Source organism: Chiloscyllium punctatum, chromosome 17, assembly GCF_047496795.1.
Source record: "Chiloscyllium punctatum isolate Juve2018m chromosome 17, sChiPun1.3, whole genome shotgun sequence".
Lineage (NCBI taxonomy): Eukaryota > Metazoa > Chordata > Chondrichthyes > Orectolobiformes > Hemiscylliidae > Chiloscyllium > Chiloscyllium punctatum.
The window spans coordinates 5,754,004-5,767,298 of record NC_092755.1 but is presented as its reverse complement, the minus strand read 5'-3'; the positions used below and the strand labels follow the sequence as shown (position 1 = coordinate 5,767,298).

Below are 13,295 nucleotides of genomic sequence, written 5' to 3'. Positions count from 1 at the left end.
TTAGCTACATTAGCTTGCCCAGCTCTAACGCTTTCATGATAATGATTGTTTCTTGGTACTCACCTTCCTTTGTCTCCTTATCAATTACTGGCATGTTCTTCGTATCTTCCACTGTGAAGACTGACTGCTGTGTACTCATATTCCTAAATCCTGCTGGATAGGTATAACCTCTGCTTAAAACCTGCTGCCCCTTATTAACCTCCCAATCCCCCAACTGGCTGAATCTATGTTCCTTATGTCGTAAATCAGGTTGTCTAAGCGGATGTCTCAGTAAATTCCAGTGACAGCCCATATGTCCCATGTGTCTGAATAGGGATCTGATACACAACATCCCTTCACCCACACTTTTCATTCACGTTCCAGAGACAGGGCTCCAGTGGCTGCATGGGGACTACAACTCCCAAATTCCGAGATAGGAACCGCATGTGTGTGGGGAAACCTGGCACTGCGCACGTGCAGAATGTGGGTGGGTTTTGGAGCTTGTGCTTTGAGGTAACTAGTGGAAAGTATTTCACTCTGGTTGTCTGGAGGAGGAACGTATTTGCTTGTAGTATTGATCTGTTGGAGGGTCAAAAGTATCAGCACACCCACATGGGACCAAGTTCCATCCCCAACTCGTCATAACACTGGAATTGACCAATGAGAAACAAGGAAGGATCTGACCCATTCTCCCAGACTGAAGGTTCCTCTTCTGTCCAGGATCTGCCACCTCCCTTTCTGTTTCCTTTTCTTTCATTCTGCTGTTACAGAATGTAGCAACTGAAGGGAAAGGAAGTGGACCCAGAAAAGGTGCAGAGTCTAACCAGGACGCAAAGTGGTGGCATGGATCGGTTTATCAATAACTCCATGAGAATGGGGAGGGTGTACATTAGGGGCAACAGAGTCAGAATGGTGGGAGAGAGTAAGTGGGCCGGAAGGTTACAGCTTTGGGAGAACAAAGGGGGAAAATATTCCAGAGAAACGAGAATTGTCTGTTCTAAATTTCTAATCTGTACCTATTCATTTATACAGGGTGCTAGATGGTGAAGATTTGTAGACTGAAATATCAAAATCATGTGCCAATCGTGATTGAGTTTTCCAGAATTTGACAAACCAAAGATGGGGAATTACACGGCCAAAATCCTGCAACACTCTCTCTCCCAGCATCGTCGGTCTATCTGTGCCAAATGGATTGTGAATGGTTCAAGACAGCAGCTCACTACCATCTTCTCAAGGGTAACGAGAGATGGGGAATAAATGCTGGCTGAGCCAGTGATGCCCATATCCTGGAAATGGTTTCTATCTCTAGTTGCTGAAACCCAGTTGATGTTACTGCAGGTTGATGAGGGACACTGACTGCCTCGTCCATTGAATGGTGGAGCACAATCAAAAGGCCGAATGGCCGCCTCCTGCTGCTATCTTCCAGGTACGTATATATGCCCGGGCAGGAAGGAGTAGGCAGGACAGGGATTCTCCAGGAGATTACACGTCCACATCGGTTTTCAGTGAGGGTTGATTTGATGGGTTTTATTTAACATTTGTCTTTTACATTAAAAAAACAAATTTGCTAACCTTGTGTTAAAGTTTATTCCACAATAAATAAAAGTAAAAGAATTGGAAATATCTGAATATAACAGGTTTTAAAATTTCAAATGCCCTTTAGAACAAAATCCTGTCTCTTCCCGGACACCATCACTTTCCAGTTACTCAAACTGCAGGGAAATATTCCCTCCCTCTCTGAATCTTTGTTTTGATTTAACTGCTTTTCAGTTCTCGTTCTGTGAGTTGTGAAGCAATCTGCCCCCCCCCCCCCGCATTTCTCCTACCCAGACGTGTTATCACACACAGCTGAGCAACCTTACCACCATCAAAATAATAATTACATAATTTTTCTTTATGTTAACCTATAATCATCAGCAGTAAACCATTTGACAACAAAGCCCATTATGGGCAAAGGAAACCATTGCAAGTGACAGAGTGGGAAGAGACTAAGTCAAAGTAGATTTGAGGGGAGGAGGGGGTAGCGGTGGAGATAAAGCACTGTATCCCCTGCGGTGCCCACCTCTATCTAAAGGCATCGAAAGCATTGATACACACCACATGCTCCTTCTCCAAGGATACTCTGCTGTTAAGCCTTTATCCTCAATCATAGAGTAGAATCCCAACAGTGTGGAAGGAGAACATTGGCCCATCAAACCCCCGCCGACCACCTGAAGAACATCCCACCCAGAGCACTCCATCCCTGTAATACTGCATTTCCCATGGGTGATCTACCTAGTCTGCACATTCCTGGTCACTGTGGACAATTTAGCATGACGGATCCACCTAACCTGCACATATTTAGAGGAAACCTATGAGAGGAAACCAGAGCACCTGGAGAGGACACACACCATCATGGGGAGAATGCGGGAACTCCACACAGGCCGTTGACCAAGGTTGGATTCCATCCTTGTACCTGATGCTGAGAAGCAGCAGTGCTACAATCACAATTTAAATCAAGACAGATGATTCCCTGTTCATTGGGCCATGAGTCTCCACAAACAGCAATGTGACAGAGAGACACCCTGACGTTCAGAAAGTGGCAATGTAAATTCAATAAACTCCAGCCCAATTAATGTGATTAACAACAACAGTATCAATACCCCACAGTGTCATCATGAACAAGGTCCAGTCCTGACTCTGATGAACAGTAACTCCAGAATCAGAGTCCTGCAGTGATGTGTGAACTTTACCCCAAATGGAGCGGGTGGATGACCACTTCCCTGTGTGCACTCACTGGGCTCTCAGTCATGTTGAAGACTCAGCAAATCCCTTGTCACACAGAGAGGGAAACAGCTCCTACCCAATGTGAACCCGCTGGTGTATCAGCAGGCGGGATAAATCACTGAATCCCTTCTGACACACTGAGCATCTGAATGGCCTGTGTGGGCTCGCTGGAGTCTCAGTCGATCAGAAGACTGAGTGAATCCTTTCCTGCACATGGAGCAGGTGAATGGCCTCTCCCCCATGGGAATGCACTGGTGTCTCTGCAGGAGAAAGATTTGAATGAATCCTTTCTCTCACACAGAGCAGATCTAAGTCCTCTATGCACTCTCTGGTGCCTCAGCAGATTGCAAGAGCGAGTAAATCTCTTCCCATACATGGGGCAGATGACCAGCCTCTCCCCAGTGTGACTGTGTCAGTGATTGTCCCACTGGGAGGGGTAAGTGAATTCCTTCTCACAGTCCCCACATTCACATAACCTCGCCCTGGTCCCGTCACATTGGTGTCTTCCCAGATCACATGACCAGTTAATCCTTAACCACATTCACAACACGAATGGTTTCTCTGGGCTGGGAATGCTGCTTTCCCCTTCCATGTTATGTATAATGTTCAGGACCTGCGGAATTGAGTGCGTTAAATGTGATGTTAAAACTGAGTTTCCCATCTGTGAACTCTCCCTCTGTAAAACAAGTTTATCTCCTTCATTACTACAGCACCCAACACCAGCTATCCCTTCAGTTCTCCTGAATTTCTAAATTTGGACTCATGCAATAATGTGGCTTTCTCTCACTTGTTTCTGAAATGAAATTCGGATGATTTTGAATAACTGGACTTTACTAGCCAAACTTGTTCCTACGCTATCCTTTGCGACTTTTAACCCATGGGAAATGTGTTACCAGCTTCGATGAGCGTTATAATGCTCTGACCACGTCGATGGCGTCGGTATAAGTCAATTCTAACAATTATCAATAGATTGTATCTAAACAGGATGCGCACGCAACAGTAGGTTCTCTGACACTCAATGCCTGTAAGTTAAGTTCTTTTTCTTAAAGCCCCGCATGTGCCCGGCAATCTGGCAATACAATTGAAGATATTTTATACAGTAATCTTACAGTGTCAATTGCCAATTCCAATCTATGAAGCAGCCAGTAACATTCCCCAGTGAATTGAATTCTAACAGCAGCTTTGTCCTGTCAGGAGATATTGAGGAGCATGAAGCTGTCTTCTCTGGAGGACGGAAATATGAAACACTTGAAATGAACAAAATTCTTCAAGAGCTCGATAGGATAGATATAGGACGATGTGCTCCCTGGCTGGTGTGTCTGGAATGAAATAAGCACTAACTGCAGTACCTTTACGCAGCATCCCCTTTAGCTGCATAAATGTTCAAGATTTATTTGCTGCTCTAATTCCACTCTCTTGTTGACTCCCATTTGTAACTGCTGTAATGTTGGTGGCCGTGCAAATTGGTAACATTTGATTCAATCTATCCTAAGACTTCTCTGTATCTGTGCCTCGATTTTGTTTACTGAGACCCTCATTCAGTCTGACGTCTTTCCAAACACTGCCCTGATATTTCCCTAGAGGGCTTTAGAGGGCTCAGAATGAAATGTTCACAGAATTGTTACGGTGCAAGAGGAGGCTGATTGGCTCATCTGCTCTCCAAATGATCACCTCACTGAATGCCATTCTTCGACCTTTACCCCATAAACCTTCCCATTCGCCCTCTGCCAGTAACTGTACAATTCTGTTCTCTTCATTGTACCTGGTTCCACCACACTCTTTGGCAGTGCATTCCTGACCATAAACTTTCTCTGCTTGAAAACGTTTGTCTCATGTCACATGCGCTTATTTTTCAATCCTTTACATTGGTGCCACCTCATTATTGATTCTTTCATGCATGTGAACATTTTCTCCTGATCAACTCTCACTGGATCCCTCTTGGATGTATCTGTACTCACCATTCCCCGGGATGGTGAATATCATCTCCCCCGGTCACAGGAGACCTGTGCGAGACCATTCAGGTGCTCTCACTGTGGGACTGGGTTCAGGGCACCATCCAGTCTCGCTGTACTCCAACGAATACACACTGTGGAGAGGTCATTCACCTGCTCTGAGTGTGGGAAGCAGTTCACTCAGATATCCAGCTTGATGAAACACCGGCGTGTTCACAAGTAACCACAGCAATTGGATTTATTTTGTTTGTTCATGGGATCATGGCATCACTTGCTGGGGCAGCATTTGTCATCCATTCTAACTGCCCAGAAGACGGTTTGGAGTCAACCCGATTATTCAGGGTCTCCATTCACATGTAGGCTGGACCAGGTCAGAATTAACACAGTTTCCAAGACCCAATGACCTGAAGAGTTGATTTCTGGCCTATTATTTATGAAATGATAATGAATAATGTTTGCCTTTGAATTAAAAGTGAAAGACCAAAATGGATTTTATTCTGATTGAGTATGTCCTCCTGTTTTCTCAGTTGTTATTGACAATCTCATTGCCCTCGCACCAGAACCTCTTCCACAGAGTGTTCCAGAAAAGGTAGAATGGTCAGCTGCAGCTGGTCAGCTGACCAGTCACTGGACCCAAAGTTTCACACTCCACAGATGCTGCCACATCTGCTGACATTTTCCAGCAATGTCTGTTTTTGTTTCTGAATTCCCAGCATTTTTCGATGTTTAGTTTTTCAATATTGATTTTGTCTGTTGCACAGGAGTTTATTGATGAGTTCAGAGAGTTTTGAAAATTGTAAGTTAGGCAAAAAATCAGCCATGATCTCATTGAATGGCAGAGGATGGTTGAGGAGTTGAATGGCCTCCTCCTGTTCCAATGAAGATTGTCCATCTGCAGCTTGTGGCAACAGTTCCCTTCATTTCTCACTTTAAATCAATGTCCAACACACTTTTACTGACCGAACAAACCTGTGTTTGAACTAAACCTGCTCATGTTCTGTGTCCCTCTCTCCTGCCACCCGGGTTTAACTCTCATCATGGAATGCCGTCTCGAATTTCTGCGGGAATGCCCACAAAGGACTCAGCCTGGAGTCTATATCCCCTGGGATCCACCCTGTTTATTTCCTTCTTCCTCTTTCATTCTGGCTATTGAACTCTCGGTTTCAATACATTCTCCTGTCATGCTCTTCAACATGCCCAAGTTGGTGGACTAGAGGCAGCTGGGATTTAATGAAGGGAAGTGAGGATTAGGCAGAAGCACGAGGAGAGATGACAGTCAAGACAGTTCTCATTGTAACGGCAAGTTTCTCTGTGACTCAGGGAGTGACGAGGCACCTGAGTTTGTGGGGGAGGCAGATTCAATTGGGGATTTGGGAAAACACTCAGACACTTTGACACTGACCAGTCCATCTGATTGTTAACTCAGACAGATAGACAGAAATAAATATGCACATTTAGATTGCTCCAGGACATCAAAGGTGGTATGAGGCATGCTTGGAAACCAATTATTTCAACTTCAACTCTCTGAAAACACGGGCACAAAGCTTCCTGCTTGTATCAGGTTGTCTCTCAGCTTCCTCTTTTCTTGAGAAAAGCGTTTTAAGCTGTTTAGCCATTCCTGTTGATTGTAACGTTTTTTTAGATTAGATTACTTACAGTGTGGAAACAGGCCCTTCGGCCCAACAAGTCCACACCGTCCCGCCGAAGCGTAACCCACCCATACCCCTACATGTACATCTACATCTACCCCTTACCTAACACTACGGGCAATTTAGCATGGCCAATTCACCTGACCTGCACATCTTTGGAGTGTGGGAGGAAACCGGAGCACCCGGAGGAAACCCACGCAGACACGGGGAGAACGTGCAAACTCCACACAGTCAGTCGCCTGAGGCGGGAATTGAACCCGGGTCTCAGGCGCTGTGAGGCAGCAGTGCTAACCACTGTGCCACTGTGCCGCCCAATGTATGACTGAATCTTTATTTTCCTGTTCCCTGTGAGCAACATTAGCAGCAGAAACAGTTCCTGACCTGTGCAGGTTTTGGTTAGAGTATTTTTATTTACAAATTCATTCTCACCCTTACGTACAGTGTGAAATTGCTGTAAAACAGAAGGAAGGGAGTGAGTGAGCACCCACAGAATGACCAAGGCAGCGTGTATACCTGAGCTGAATGAACCTGGCAAGAGGAAAACGGGACAACAATCAAAGCTAGTTAGAATCACAGAATCCTGTGGGTGCAGAACGAGGCTATTTGGCCCATCGAGTCTGCAATGACCTGCTCTCCCATCCTACCCCCACACCCCCACATTTATCACAGCTAACCCAACCCGCCGAACCTGCACACTATGTTAACATGGTCAATCCAGTGAAGCTGCATATCTGTAGGCGGATCACAGATTACATCCAAATGCACAGAATTGTGGATGAAGGTTCACAAATATTTGACTCTGACACAAATGCTCTGTTTTTCAAAATAAAATCTAGGGGAAACTGCAACCAGAATGATTTCCAATTAATTCTGAAGAAAGCGAATTCAAAACTCACGCCACCGACCCAGGGGGTGCAGTGAAGCCAGAGAGGTCTGGGAAACATCAGAAATGTAACAGGTTGTGAGGAAGGTGGGGGCGAGACAAATACAAAAAGACAGTCTGTCACATGGGGGAAGGCAGAAGAGATTAAACAGCAGAAATGGTCGTCCCTCAAGGCCACGGGGAATGGAGTTAGGGCTGGGATTGGAACAAGGAAACAAGGTTTGCAGCTGTCAAAGAAATACATTTAAAAAATAGATTATAACAACATAGAGGGCAGAGTACACAGTCTGAAATTGTTGCTCTCATCGGTGAGTACAAATGTTGTAAAGCCTAGGTAGTTCTATTGCAAACAACACATACAGGATAGGCCAAGTGACATGTGCTGTAAGTCACTGATATTTTTTTCTGACATTCGGAGTTCAAGTCTGATGATGTTAATAAATTTTCAAATTGGACTGGAGTTTAATATTCTGGAGAAATGTCAAGTAAATCACATTGATTCCATTCTGCGACCTTAGTCCATAACCCTGCATGTTCCAGCATTTCTGTTGCATCCATGTCCTGCTGGTGGGATAGGATATACAAGGATGGACATGGTGGTGGCTGGGACATTGTAAGGTGTGATTCTGCACGTGAAACTGTGTCAGGCCATTGCTTGACTAGTCTACGTTCCAATTCACCCAATACGATGTTGGCTGGGTGAGAAACTAGTTGCAGCTGCTCTGCTCACCAGTTCCTTTCCTTTCTGCTTTTTAAAAAATTATTTCTCTCTCACTCACCCCCTTGCAGTCTATAACACAAATATCTGTATGCCGTGCCTCATTACTTTCTGAATAAGCCTTCCATAGGAAACCTTATCAAACACATTCCTAAAACCCATATAGACCACATACACTGCTTTTCCAAATGATCATAAGTCCTGTCTCTCAGAATCATCTCCAATAATTTTCCCACAACTGATGTAAGACTGACTCATGTCGATTCCCTTTCTTGAATAAGGGATTATCGTTTGCCACCCTCCAATCATCTGGTATGACTCCAGTGGAACAGTGAAGATGCAAAGACCATCGCCAAAACACAGTAATCCCTTCCCACGCTTCCCATAACAATCTTAGTTATATCCTTTCTGGCCCTGGGGACTTGTCTATATCCATGATTTTTCAATATGTTCAGCACATTGTCCGTCTTAACATCAACCTGTTCGAGCATATCAGCGTATTTCACGCTGTCCTCACAAAGGACAAGTTCCCACTCACTCATGAATACTGAAGCAAAGTACTCGTTAAGGACCTGCTCTAACTCCTGGCACAAGTTTGCTTCACAATAAGGGGGATAAATGTGGAATTATGTCTCAGCACTGAATTAATGTAAAGATATTGCAGTGAACAATTACTCGATTACTTTAAATATGGAACTGTATTTTAACTGAGAAAACACAGTTGAATTGATTTGATTATATTTGACTTCATCATAACATTTATTGTATTTCGAACCGCAATACGTTTCCTTTATACATATATAGTACTTACTTAAATTCATCGCACGTTTATGTACAGAAAATAGAATTACCAACTGCTTGTTCCTTCCTTTTTCAATGACTGTTAATTTTGAATTTGTGCAAGTTGTATGTTGTTGAAAGGAAGGGAAATTGTCTTCAATTGAATATTCACATTGAGTGACTGATGCATTTTTAAAATCAAAGTACAATGATCACTCAGTTTTGTCAATTTGTCTTTCAAAGAATTGTCATGAGATTCCTGTTTATTTAAAACCACCATTCCTTCATTCTATCGTTACTGTAAAATATTGTTTAATTTCCAGTCCATTACACACAGAAACTACCTAATTAATCCCCATTCAAATTACTACAATTGTTTTCATTTGTGTAACCACATTAAACATAATATTATAGTCCTGCCCGTCCTGAATGGGAATATTATGAAATGAGCTTGTGTAGCTGTGGTATTGTCTCTATTACGAGACCCGAGGGAAGGTTTCAAATCACACCTTCAACAGAAATATATCATGAGCCGCTCTGAATGTTGACTGGAAAGTACCTAAGCACAGATTGAATTGCTTTTCAATCCAACATTAGATCTGCATCTATCTATTATATCAATAACCACAAAATATGATACTTATTTGTGACAGGTGACCAAGAAATATGTGTACAGGTATCCCCCACTTTTGGAAAGTTCGCTTAAGTCACTTTGCTTTTACAAAAGACTTACATTTGTCCCTGTTTTCTCGAACTGAAAGAAATCTGAAGAGGATTTTCACTTTTACAAAAAAAGGGGAGATGTTTCCCATATAAATTAATGCTTCTTCGTTTTACGCATTTACAGCTTATAAAAGTTTTATAATAATGCTTTATTTTTGGATAGTAGGGATACCGGTATCTAATTCTGTTGCTTATAAATTCCTGGAGAATATTCGAAAATGTTGCAGAATTAAAGATTACGATGTCTAAGTAATGAGATTGATTTTTTTTTTGTTGCAAAGGGGCAAGTCCAAACAATTGAAACACATTAAACATTATTCTCTCATGCTATAAATTTGAAATAAAGTTGATATCTTCTTCAGTAAACTAACAAATGCTGCCACCTATTACATGTCAGTCAGCTGGTTACCTACTTTGTAACTAAATGTTGTGATTCATCTAAATATTACTCTGTCCTTTGTTCAAAGTGAATTTGTACTTGTTCAATTTATGAATTGTCAGAAACTTGTTTTTATTTTGCCATTCACCTGTTCATTTTGACTGGAATGTTGAAATGATTTGACAATATTGCAGTGTGTTCATTTAAAAATAAGGTTTACACATCTCTCACGTATCTCACTTCTTGCATTATGATTCAAGAATGTTTCCTAATGGGATGCTAGTAAATGCCAAACATTTGTTGACTTCAAATAAGATCTTTAACACCCAATCATCAATCTGTTGTTAATTTTTCAGCTGTTTACATTTACATTGATTCGGAACTCATTCAGAGAGATCAACTGACAATTATAAACTATTTGCAGGATTATTGAAGTGAAAGAAAGATACAGACGTGCAAACATTTTGTGAAAGGAATTGTTGTTTCATTGAAATGTTTAGGCAGTTCAAGTATTCAGTATTGCCTTCCATTGGTTTTCTTGTCGAGAATGCAAATTTATAATTCATGTGAATATTAATGTGTTCTGTGCTTTGAGAGTTGTATCAGATTTAAGAAGAAAAGGAAGAGCAATTAACATGAGAATTTTAGTGAACAGAAAGCAAAGTAAATCAAATTGACAGATGGAACTTTTAGTATTATCTCTGAATATTCAGGTAAATATTTCTAATGTCAAGCATGTGGCACTGGAAAAGCACAGCAGGTCAGGCAGCATTCGAGGAGAAGCTGAATCGACGTTTTGGTTATAGGCCCTTCATAAGGAATCTTTTCTGATGATGGCCTAACGCCCGAAAGATCGATATTCCTGCTCTTTGGATATGCCTGCCGTTTTCCAATGCAACACGCTTGGCTCTGATCTTCAGCTTCAGCTTTCCTCACTTTCTCCAAAGATGTTTAATGAACATGAACTGAAAAAGGTAGCATCAGCAGTTGAACAAGATCAAATTAACACTTTTTTTGCAATATTTATAGTGAAAACCGGTTTGAGAAAATGCAACAAATCAAATCGAACAATAACTCTTGCCATTATAACCCTAGGCCATTCATAATAAAGAACAACCATGCTTTGAACAACCAGTATGGTATATAACTATTGAACTGAAATACCAGAGGACAGCGGTTGCATTTAGTGAAGGGAATGACAAACAGATCCTTACTGTGATAGTGGTGATTGATCTCACAAACAATAAGAAATTTAATGTGATTATTCCACTGAACAGTAATTAGATGGTCATGAAGATCTTGGTGTGGCTTTATGTGCAGTGCTTTGTTTGAGCATTGATTTCAGTAACATTGAGATATTTTACAAGATTGACAATTGTGAGAAACAAAGCTCACTCACTTCAATAAATTCAGTCTGAGACAAGATCTGATTGAGTATTATCGTTTACTACGCTCTTGCAAGAAGGGTGCTGTGTCTACTGTCCACAAGGCAGGGACACACACACACTGAATTCAACTAGTACACGATATTTATGTAATTCATTCCTATTCCATCCTCCCACTGCTCCTCCCCTGTTTACATCTCCCACATCTCTAAGACCACTGCCCATTACTCTTGTTCATCGCTTGCCTTATCCGGCTTGTCTGTGACAAAATGTTAATTTCTGGCCTCATAAGGCCGTTTGACAACATCCTGCTGTGTTCCATTTTTAGCTATATCTTCCTTCACTACCATCTGTTTCCCTTACTTGTTATAACCTTATGACCTCATAAGTTCTTGATTGTGGTTTGTTTTTGTTTTTGCAGAAGCAGGAAATAGATGCTTATAACTACTTATTGTACAGGCATATCTAGCTTAACTCCCTCCCCTCACAGCACCTTATCTATTTGTCTGTAACATCTACCATTGTTTGCGGGCACATTTCAGTCTTGTATGCACATTTTAACTAATACAAAAACAATTATCTATTTCCTTCACGTAGTTTTCATTCTTGTTGACTCAGCTCTTGGCTGAAACAATTATACACTGGTGTGAGTTCATTTACCTTGCATAAGTAATGAGGATTACAAAAGTAACACGACTTTTATCTGTATCCCACAATTTCCCCCTCTTTTTCTTTAATTACCATTTGTTACCTTCTGCATTTTTCTTACATGTCGCTTCCAAATTGACGAGCATCTTACCAAAACCTTCATTTATTTTGGAAATCTCCCCCAGGTCACTTATTCCTTCATTGTTCAACAGGTCGAGCCCTTCTCTCCGATTGTTCTTTAGGGACATCTGTTTCATTAAAGCCGTCTCAATCAGTCTTTGGGTGAGTCCTCGTACACAGGGTATGATGCAACAGCTAATGATTACCAATACCCCGGCTACTACTATCAGGGAATAAGGATGGAGACGACCACCCCCATTCACTTTCCAAACCATGATTCAAGCCATCCCGTGAGAGATGTGTCTACTCCTGAATTCTCAGCCAGTTCCTCTGCTAAGGTAGTCAACCCCCTTACGGCCCAAGTAATTGAACCATCAGGCGCAGTGATATTAGGAATAAAGTTACAACAGCTTCATCCTATCAATGACACACACACACCTTTTTTCCGCTAAAATCGTATTAAGGGCCATTCTGTTTTCCCATACCATCCTACTTGTCACATCAAGGTGTTCTGATATTCCTTTAACCTCTTGAATAATTTATAAATCACTGTTGATTATACAAAATGTAATTTATCCAATCTACATTCTTATTAATCATTACTCACCAGAAGAGAGCTAATTCAAAGCCTGCTGCAATCTGTTTGCGAGCCTTGAACTCATCAGGTAATCACCTCGGGACTCCTACAGATAAATCCTGCCATCGAAAGAGGTGTCTAACAGTGATCTCTTACACCTTCCTTTTTTCTCTATTATCTTTTCCTTCCCAAATGCCAGGGTATATGGAATTGTCAATTGTACAATTGCACATATCCCTTTCCAATCCAGAGGTAGGGTGGGTCTCAATCTTTTTCCTCCACAGTACCACCACAGATCTGCTCGGGGAAACTTTAGTGCTGAGTAGTTCCCTCCCTTGTCCGTTTCGGTAACATTCTTAATCTCTATACACAATTACAACTCCCCCAAGTCTGTAGACTGAGTTGTACCTCATCTATGCACATGCGACATGTGATTTCCAACTGCGGCTGAAAACGTAGGGGGTGCTTTTAAGTCTTTCTTCTCTAAGGGAGGAAACGTCAGAGATAGGGAGGTACACTTCCTATCATTCTATGTGTCTCATCCTGATACAGGGCTATCATACATTTCATGGCCTTCCTGTCTCACTTCCACCCGAGTGGAAAGGGAACCACCTGGGCCACTGGCCTATCGGAGGCACATGCAGAGCAATTGCTCTTCTTCAGGTTTTTTACAGAATACTTTACCCATCAACCCAGGCATTTGCATCCGCATATCCAGTTTCTATTTTGATGCTCT

The 13,295-nt window shown here is 41.9% G+C and overlaps 1 long non-coding RNA gene across 7 annotated transcripts in view; it reads left to right on the top strand.

Annotated features, from left to right (window-relative positions):
* LOC140487723 (uncharacterized) overlaps positions 1 to 11,228 on the top strand; it is a 39,409-nt gene extending 28,181 nt beyond the window's left edge. For 6 of the 7 annotated variants that reach the window (XR_011962898.1, XR_011962897.1, XR_011962896.1 and 3 more), the window contains one exon: positions 1,012 to 2,835. This is a non-coding gene — a long non-coding RNA (uncharacterized lncRNA). Of the gene's footprint in view, positions 1 to 1,011; positions 2,836 to 3,939 lie in introns of those variants that run through there. The other variant, XR_011962900.1, reaches the window with a different exon arrangement.
* The last annotated feature ends 2,067 nt before the right edge of the window (positions 11,229 to 13,295 follow it).